The sequence below is a fragment of the Bison bison genome, unplaced genomic scaffold, assembly GCF_000754665.1.
Source record: "Bison bison bison isolate TAMUID 2011002044 unplaced genomic scaffold, Bison_UMD1.0 scf7180017864371, whole genome shotgun sequence".
In the NCBI taxonomy this organism is placed as follows: Eukaryota; Metazoa; Chordata; class Mammalia; order Artiodactyla; family Bovidae; genus Bison; species Bison bison.
This window is the reverse complement of record NW_011494943.1, coordinates 13,675,372-13,685,695: the sequence shown is the minus strand read 5'-3', so window position 1 is coordinate 13,685,695 and position 10,324 is coordinate 13,675,372. Positions and strand designations below refer to the sequence as shown.

Below are 10,324 nucleotides of genomic sequence, written 5' to 3'. Positions count from 1 at the left end.
GCACGACAGAGACTACTGACACACAGTTTAAACAACCATTTAGCCTGTTTTATAATGAAGCCCAGGATGGAAAGTCTTAAGGATATCTGCCAGAGATGAATAAAGCAGAGGACTCAACTCCCATCTAGAACCATCTCCTCCAGAATGCGTGGTCCAGGATTCATTCTGCCAACACGTCACTTTCCGCCCAACATGCAGAGAAAGTAGAGGAACGCACTTGGAGCCACAGCCCAAGAGGCCACCTGGTACTGACTATTCCTTCGGTTCATGATGGCCGATGCCAGCCTCTGTCCCCTCTTCGGGGCAGAGTGGCTGTTCCTGAAGATCATGAAGTATGTCGATGATTAGCCCTCGGTACCCTAAAGACCTGCGGCTACTCAAGTCGTGATTACTATTTTTTCCCATAAGAATAAAATTCTGACCTAAATTGTGGTCATTCTAGTCCACACCTGGCAGGCAGCTTTTCCCCCGACCCTGCTGCAGAAGAGAACAGTCTCCTTTGGAAAGGTATCTAAATTTAGGATAACCAGAGTCATCTTGCAGACAGGGACCATAACTTTTCACTGTACACATTCATAATTCAATTTCCGTACTATCAATGTCTCTCTCTCTCTGAACATAGACGTCTATTCTGCTGGAAAAATCCATAGATATCTCTTTAAAAAAATGGCTGTATTGAGATGTATTTTATGTATCAACTCAATGGTTTTTAACGTATTTAATAGTCACACAGAGTTGTGCAACCATTGCCAATATCTATTTTAAGATGGCAAGGAAACCTCTCCAATGTTCTCTGGACTATAAGCTCTAAGAGGGTAGGGATCGTGTCTGCTTTGCTTGCTCCTCTATCCTGGGCACCTGGTCTGACATCTGGCCAAGCACCTGGCAGAGTAGGAGTTCAGTAAGTGTTTGTGATAGCAACACTTCTATGCTGCCCCAGTGCCAACCTGAACCTTCCAGATTTCTAAGTTTCCCAGGTGTGAAAAATAGCTACTTTCCTCCAACAGAAACTATTTTTTAAACTTTTTATTGCATATTGGAGTATTGGAGTATGACTGATGAAGGGCTTCCCTGGTGGCTCACCAGTATAGAATCCGCCTGCAAAGAGGAGCCGCAGGAGACGCAGGTTTGATCCCTGGATCAGGAAGATCCCGTGGAGAAGGGCGTGGCAATCCATTCCAGTAATCCTGCCCCGAGAATCCCATGGACAGAGGAGCCTAGTGTGCTACAGTCCATAGGTCGTAGAGTCGGACACGACTGAAGAGACATAACACGCATGCATGGCTGATTAACAATGCTGTTTCAGGTGGACAGCAAAGGAATTCAGCCATACATATGCATGTATCCATTCTCTTCCAAACTCCTGTCCCATCCAGGCTGCCAAATAACATTGAGTAGAGTTCCCTATGTGTACAGTAGGTCCTTGTTGGTTATCCATTCAAAAAATACCAGTGTGTACCTGTCCATCCCAAACTCCCTAACTATCCCTTATGCCAATCCTTCCCCCCGACTCTAGCAAGCATAAATTCATTCTCTAAGTCTGTGAATCTGCCAACAGAAACTTTCAATTCAGCTCATTTCCCTGTGGTAGGCAGAATGGTCCCTAAGGTTCCTACTCCTTGGCGTATACACCCTGTATATGCACAATTCCTTCCCCCTTGAATGGGGGTGGGTCTGACCTTATCAGGCCAGTCTTTCTGAAAAAGAGTAGATGTCAGAGACAAGAAGTCAGAGATTCAAAGTTGCAGTAAATACTCTCCTGTTGGCCTTGAAGGGGCAGACGGCCACAATGTGGAGGGGGTCCCATGTCAGGAAATAGCAGGTGGCCTTTAAGAGCTGGCTCCTAGCTGACGGGCAGCAAGAAAGCGAGGACTTAGTCCTGCAGTCACAAGGAACTGAATTCTGCCAACTACCATGTGACCTTGGAAACTCCAGGTTCCAGGAGAAAATGCAGCTTGATATCAACCCTGGGAGACCCTCACACGGTCTTCTGACCCACAAAGACTGGGAGATAATAAGTGGGTATTGTTCGAAGCCACAGAGTTTGTGAAAATTTGTCGCACAGCAATAGATACTGAGTATACACTCCTCCAAGAATTAGGAGGAAGGCAGACAGATTACATTAACTCCCAGGAATGACCAGCCTCAAATTTCTAAGAGGCATTGCTGTGGAATTTTAAAATGAGGAGGCTTTTTAATAAAAAGGAATCTCTAGTTTGCAACATTTCAAGAGGTACAAAGCTGACGTGGAAAAAAAAAAGTGTGAAGGTAAACATCGAGGGTCAGATTTCCTAAAAGGTTCCTATTTTTCTCAGCTTCTTTCATCTATGCATGCAGCAAGCATTTGCTGTGTGCCAGACCCAAGGTTTAAGCACCAGCGTTGACCTATCCAATATGCCAGCCACCCGCCATATATGGCCTTTGAGCACTGTAAAGTGGCTACTGCGGACTGAAATGTGCTGCTAATGGAAAACACACACCAGATTTCAAAGACTTTACATGAAAGAAAAATAAGGGATTTCCCTGGTGGTCCAGTGGCTAAGACTCTGCACTCCCAAAGCAGGGGGCCTGAGTTCAATCCCTGGTCAGGGAACTAGATCCCACATGCTGCAACTAAAGATTCCGCATGCCACAACAAAGATCAAAGATCCTGAGTGTTGCAACTAAGAGCCAGCGCAGCCAAATAAATAAAATAATTAAATATTTTTAAAATTTTAAAGAAAAATAAGTTAAAAGATCTTGTCAGTATTTTCTTCCGTGTCTCACATGTTGAAAAGACAGTGAAGGAGATGGATGACAAAGAAGTAAAGAAATAAGTACAGATTAAGATAAATGTAAAAGCAAAAAGATAAACACTACAAAGGAAATATGTGTGAAGATAGCGAATGAGAGGGGAAAACTATTTTATATGGAGTGGACAGGAAAGACATCTCTAAGGAGGTAACATGCCCACTTGTAAACCTGCAAGACCACCAGAACCTCTCAAGCACGACAGCAACAGGGTCTGAGGACTTTGAGAGGACTAACAAAGGGAGTTGGTCAGTTGCAGGGTCATCACATTACACTATACCCATTAGATTCCATGGAAAGTGCGTCCCCTGGACATGTGCGCCCCTGAGCTCCTGTTTGTATAAATTGTTAATAAGTTTTTGTCAGGCTTCCCTGGTGGCTCAGATGGTAAAGAATCCGCCTGCAATGCAAGAGACCTGGGTTCAGTCCCTGGGTTGGGAAGATCCCCTGGAGAAGGGAACAGCTACCCACTCCAGTATTCTGGCCTGGAGAATTCCATGGACGGAGGAGCCTGGCAGGCTACAGTCCATGGGGTTGCAAACAGTCAGACACGACTGAGCGGCTTTCTTTTCAAGCTTTTCTAAGTTGGAGGGTGTGTATGTGCTCAGTCGTTTAGTTGTGTCCGACTCTTTGTGAACCCATGGACTGTACCCCTCCAGGCTCCTCTGTCCATGGGATTATCCAGGCAAGAATACTGGACTGGGTTGCCATTTCCTCCTCCAGGGGATCTTCCCTACCCAGGGATCAAACTCAAATCTCCTGGGGTTCCCACATTAGCAGGTGGATTCTTTACCACCGAACCACCTGGGAAGCCTAAGTTGGAGGGTGGACAGTATGAAAAATCAAACTTCCAAGGTAATTTTCTCAAACTTTACGTTTTCCAGATACAAACTGTCTTCCAGTTTTAACAGCTACAGCACACTTGGACTCCGTCTGCCCTGTAGCCTACAAAAAATCTCCACTTAGGAATACAACATAATTCCTGATTTCAAGCACGAGACACAAAGGCCAGACAGTTGGCCATCTGCAATCTGAAATTCTTTTTTTTTTCATCTCCCAGTGAGCTGAATTTGCTCAAGATTTGTAAAACCTTCTGACTTCCTGCTACGAATCAGCTGTTTTCTGTATCTGTCTTTTTCTCTGAACAGAGGCAGAAGTGTTAGGTAGTTTTCAAAAAAATGTTCTGAGTTACTTGACTACACAGACCTCCAGGCAACAGAAAGCAGGGCAGAGCCCAGAAAGGCTAGCCAGGGCACCTGTGTCCTCACTCAGGCACCTAAAGCAATGAAGCTCGACGTACTTTTCCAGTAATTGCCGCCCCTGAAAAACACATTTACTGCCTGTCACTGTGCACACACTTTTATATTTTTTAAAAAAAACCATCTTTGTGAGCCCTCCACCCTACACACACACACACACACACACACACACACGTGTACACATACACACGTGTACACAAACACTTCCCTGATTGACACTCTGGAGCAAGGAAGTGTTGAAAATAGACTATTTTAAAAAAAAATACTTATAAAAAATAGTATCCTCCATTCACCTGAAATGAGAGGCTTCTGAAATGAAGATGCCTCCCTTTCTCTTAATATCAGTTATACGCAATCAGACACAGGGTTCTGAAGTTGATTTTTAAGAGCCTTCGGAACTCGCCCCATGCCTTTGTAATGAACAGTAAAAGTTAATTACTACCCACTTTTAATAGGGTTTTGTTAACAATAGCATGCTATTTTTTTTTCTTTCAAGGCCCAGAATCTGTTTCATAGGAGGCATTCACACTCAAATCACAGGGAAAATGCAGTGTTCTTTCTCCAGAAAATCACTTACACTGACCAACCAGGAAGAGAGCATCTGCTCCAGTCGCCTGTTCCATTAGTGGTGAAAAAGGTTTGCACTGATCCATTAACCACCTCCCCCCCACTTCCTGGGTGACCCTCACGACCAAGAAGGGAGCTTCAGGAGACAGCTGGGCCGCCATGGTAGCTCAGACAGTAAAGAATCTGCCTGCTAATGCAGGAGATGGGTTTGATCCCAGGGTAGGGAAGATCCCCTGGAGAAGGAAATGGCTAGCCACTCCAGTATTCTTGTCTGTAGAATCCCATGGACAGAGGAGGAGCCTGGTGGGTTACAGTCCGTGGGGTCGCAAAGAGTCAGACACAACTGAGCAACTAGGTATGCACCCACTGGAAGCCACTAGCAACACGATTCCCGAACTGTGAATTAGGCAAGAGAAGCTACCAAGATAGCCCAGAAATCAACCCTGGCCTGGGTCCCTCCCAATGAAGCTAACGGGGGGAAAAAAAAAAGTCAAAATAGTGCTCATTCTTAAAAAATATTTTTTTCCAAAATTATGTTTATGAGGAACCTTGGAGAAGGTCTATGAGATTAATCCAGGGGGTCTTTCTCCTTTACACTTCAGGGTACCACCTTGTACAGAAGACAAAGTGTCGATGAAAATATCGCACTTAAAACCTCTTTTCTTAAAGAATTTCTGCCCCAATAGGTTTGCAGATGCATTTCACAAAAATCCTTTAAAACGGAGCGAAAGGAGCACTGCTGGTCATTTTGGCATCTTCATTTATGTCATTCCAGAGACGGCACCACCCGGATCCCAAATCTGTTCTCAGAAATGTGCGCAAGAAGATTCTCCAGGGACTTGGGGGAGCCTGGATAAAGTGCACTGGCTCCCTGCCAGGACAAAGAACACAATGATATTCTGTTAAAAAGCTAAGTGCTTTTTTCCCCCCTCTCTCTCTCTCTTTCTTCTTTCTTGGAGGGGTTGTTGTTGTTCAGTCTCGCTAAGTCGTGTCCCGGAGAAGGCAATGGCACCCCACTCCAGTACTCTTGCCTGGAAAATCCCATGGACGGAGGAGCCTAGTGGGCTGCAGTCCATGGGGTCGCTAAGAGTCGGACACGACTGAGCGACTTCACTTTCACTTTTCACTTTCATGCATTGGAGAAGGAAATGGCAACCCACTCCATGTTCTTGCCTGGGGAATCCCAGGGACGGCAGAGCCTGGTGGGCTGCCGTCTATGGGGTAGCACAGAGTCGGACACGACTGAAGTGACTTAGCAGCAGCTTAGCAGCAAGTCGTGTCCTACTCTTTGCGACCCCATGGACTGCAACACTCCAGGCTTCCCTGTCCTCCACTATCTCCCAGAGTTTGCTCAAATTCACGGAGAGGGAGTTTTTCATTGTGCATCAAATCCCTGAAGACCACAAATAAATCCCAGACATTAATGCTGATGCAGTCAGAACAGGAAGTGTTAACACCAACATGAGCAATGAACTTGAAAAGATTCCCGCTTTAGATCATACTGGGATGTGCTTAGCTCTTGGAAAATGCTTATCTTACTGATAAGGACCTGTCAGGGAGGAGTGATCAGACTGTGTTCCACGGCGTCCTGAAGATGGGGATCCATGTCAGATGCTGGGATCAGTGGCAGCATCCAGGAGTGGCTTGGGAGGGAAGGCCTTGAACTCCACCGTAATCTCCATCAAGTCACACATTCAAATAAAAGTGCAATCTAAGGAAAACCAGTGGGCTTATGATACAAAAGCAGCTTCAAAGAGAGCCACTGGACCCTTTTCCAGGCAGCTGACGAACTCCTAAAATTCCCCTAATGAGACAACGTCTGAGTCTCCAACCCACCTTTCCCACTACAGACTGATTCACGCATCCAGTTTAGGGATATTTCCTTCCAACAAAGAATCCCAGAGGGGGAAGTGAGAGAATCCCTGGCTTGTAACAAAAAGCTTTGCTCTGAGTTCTGGCCTGGACCTTGACCTTGGCTATGAGATGGGCAACTAACTGACTGCACCTTCTAAAGCGCCAGTCTTCTTTTCCACAAAATGAAATGGGTCAACTCTAGACCATCTGTAACAGCCCTTCCAAGTCTAAAATTCTACAATCTCTATCACCAAATGTTTCAAATAAACACAAAGACAACTGTCTCTTTACAGGCAACTATTGGCCCCTAGGGACCTCTGCTGTTTAGAACTTTCCAACAGGCTTATATTTAGTTCAGAGACAACAACACTGAACATAAATGAGGAGAATATTCCAATGAAGTGGGTTTTTTAAGTTAAAATGAATCTATGGGATGCTACTTCTTATAGTTCTTTACTCTGAATATGAATGTCTAAAAAACAAAACACCAACACTCTGAGCTAGACTGTAATTCAGCTTTATTTGCTTGATCTCTTAGAGCTATTCTTCTTTCCTGGAACTAGGGAACATTTTATGAGTCAAAATAAGGTGAGTGAAACAGTAGAAACCAGTATTCTCTATACTCGTTTAAAAGGCCTTTGGTTTTTCATTTAGTTCAAAGTGCTAATTTTCAAGAAATTTTTGTTTTCTTTTTGCTGGATTAAATATGAGTAACAGACAAAAAGCTGAGTAAGGAGAAACAAACTAATTTTTTTTTTTTTTTAAACCATGGTCTGGTTTTAGCTTGGCTAGTAACTAGCTGTGTGGCCCGGCACATATTACTTAGCCTTTCTGAACCCTGGTTCACTCATCTGTAAAATGCGGGCAACACACCAGTCCACCTTCTGCTCCCTTCTACCAGAAGTTAAATGAGATAAGGCCAGGGAAAAAGAACAGACATATAGTGTTGGTTCTTCTGATGACTTTCCAAAACAGGGGCATTTGCCTAATTTTTTAAAGTATGGACATTGCTACTAATTAACTGGTGGTTAGAACAGAGACAAGTCCTAAAACATAGGCTGAATCAGCCCAAAGCAAATCAAGAGTTGTAGCAAGGGGACTTCCCTGGCAGTCCAATGGTTAAGATTCCCCCGTCTGATGCAAAGGGCACAGGTTCAATTCCTGGTCAGGGAACAAAGGTCCCAGGGCATGTGAGATGAGGCCAAAATTTTTTTTTTTTTTAAAGAAAAGAGTTGTAGCAAAAGTGAGGCTTCCAAACGTCTATTAAGTTGGTGGCAATTTTCTTCTTTTTTTTTTTAATATATTTACTCATTTATTTTTGGCTGCACTAGGTCCTCATTGCTGCAGGTGGGCTTTCTCTAATTGTGGAGAGTGGGGGCTACTCTTTCCTGAGGTGCGTGGGCTTCTCATTGTGATGGCTTCTCTTGTAAAACACGGGCTCTAGGCAAGCCAGCTTCAGTAGTTGAGGCCTGTGGGCTCTAGAGTGCTGACTCAGTAGTTGTGGCACGTGGGCTTAGATGCGCTGTAGCATGTGGGATCTTCCCAGACCAGGGATTGAACCTGTATCCCCTGCACTGGCAGGTGGATGCTTCACCACTGGACCACCAGGGAAACCCCAACAATTGTCTTCTTTGAAGACACGTCAGTTGCTTCCCCAGTTTTCAGTTTTAAGGTTAGGAAGACATAGTGCTAAAGTGGATGGTGGAGATTGTGGGGTTCACTACAGGTCAGACCTTAGGGGTCTAACCTCTGGTAAGCTGGGCCTCCTGTCCTCACGCATCATGATTTGGTTAATCTGAATCCTTCCACTTGGAAACCTCTCTCAACCAAAACCACCCTCCTGTTTCTCTAACAAAGAAGAAAACTACTTTGGAATATGACCTTTCAGATACTGAATCACGCTTTGGTCCAAATGGATGATACATTAAGTAAGCTATAATTATACATTATGTTACAGGCCTAGCCTCATTTCATTTGCCCATTAAGAAAAGAAGGGCCTCCACCTATACCACTCAAATAAGATTACTTCACACCAAAACTGTAGTTATTTCAGTACAAAAAAAAAAGTGTACAAAGAGTGGTGGTGCCTGAGGATTCAAGACAGTCTGAAAAGGGAACCAACCAGAATAAAGAGACGTTGCAGGTGGTATAGATGATTCTAGAGTTGGTTACTTTCTTGACTATCACCTGCCTCGCTGGGCATTTCATGCCATACCAGCATTGCCCGGAGATCCCAAACTCCTCTCAATAAATAAAGTCATTAGGAGGAGATGGAGTGGAAGCAGACACACCTCCAAGCTGAACTACTCCAGCCTAGCGGCTCAGGGGTGGGAAGATCTCAACAATTCCTAAAATTGCTTTGGTTAACCAGTTTCATTCATTTGCTGCCCCACTGTCCACAGAGCCGGGTGCTGCTTCTCCACAGGATTTACACGGTCTGCCTACCCACATGGCATCCATCCTTCAAGGACCTTGCTCAAATGCTGTCTCCTCCAAAGTCACAGAACCGCGCTGCTCGAGTGTTCACTGGATGGGGGGGCTGATCTCTTTTTGGCAGTCAGCCTCCCTCGGATACATTTTGCAAACGCGGAGCTACTTTGATCTTGTCTTGGATTGTACTGTGGGTCTTAACACTTGCTCCAGATGACACATGCAGACAAGTCCCTTGGGAGCACAACCACGTTCTTAGTTAAAAATCTTTTTCTCTCCCAAAGCACCTTGCCCCTTCCCCAAAGCAGTGGCTCAAGAACATATCGGAGAGATTAAGGGCACTGTATTTAAACATAAATACGGTTTGGGTCGCCGGTGTCACGTGTGTTGTCACACCAAACCACACTAGGTAAGTTTCAAACTGCCCTGAACGGCTTCAAGCTCCCTCGCAGTCCCTGGACAGGCGCTAAGCAATTGTGAAATCACCAAAAAGGTAGGGAGGCAGAGGGGGAATAAAGGGAAGCCGGGCCTGAATAATCCTCACTGAGTCATCGTTTCCTGAATGATAGAGCTTGCCGCTTGGCGGGGACGAGGGGTGCGGATCCGGAGAAAGCAACCTGAGCGGCCGGTAGAGGACGAGCCCAGGAAGAGTCCCCCGCCCCTTGCCCTACAGCTGGGGGACCCGAGAGCCGGGGGGCCCGCCGGCACCCGCGTGCTACAGCGCCCCTCTGTGGCCGCGCCGCAGTCCCCGCCGCTCCCCGCTCGCCCGCAGACCGCTTTCCCCGCGGCCCAAGAAACAAGACACGCACAAAGTTTCCGAGCCAGGCGGTTAGAGAAAGGTCGAGGCCAGGTTCCCGAGCCTCGAAGCACGGGCGTGGCTGGAGCGGTGCCCAGGCTGGCGGCGATGGCAAGGGGTCTGAGTCCAAATGGACTTCCCCCCTCCCCAAGGATTCCGAGATGCCCCCAAGCGGGACCCGGGCCCTCCAAATCCCGAGGGCGAAGGACTGCTTCCTTACCCCAACCTTCTAGCGGTGGGCGGGAAGGGAACCCGGGTCCACGAAGGGAACGGAATGCCCACCCCCCAGGGTTGCGCTACCAGGGTGTGCTTGGAGCTCTTGGGTTTGCTTTTTTCATTTTCTTAATTGGAGGAAGGGGACGACCAACTCCCTTTGGCGCATTTTGATCCTCAGCGATCCGAATTCTGGATGCCCCCAAAGAACCCACCTGCAGTCCACCGCCCCACCCAACGTTACTCTCCTTGCTGGGGTGACAAGTGGAAGCAGCAACTCCCCTCCTCCTCCCCCTCCAGCCTCCCGGTTTGGGAGGCAATGTTCCACCAGGGTTTTCCCCGCCGTCCGCAGTGGACCCGCTGGCGGGAGGCGGTGGTGGGGAAGCGGCGCCCCGGAGCCTGGGACCGGCAGCTG

At 46.7% G+C, this 10,324-nt stretch overlaps 1 protein-coding gene across 2 annotated transcripts in view; it reads right to left on the bottom strand.

The window, feature by feature from the left end:
* Nucleotides 1–10,324, bottom strand: part of PITPNC1 (phosphatidylinositol transfer protein, cytoplasmic 1) — a 270,267-nt gene that overhangs the window by 258,877 nt on the left and 1,066 nt on the right. The window lies entirely within an intron of this gene.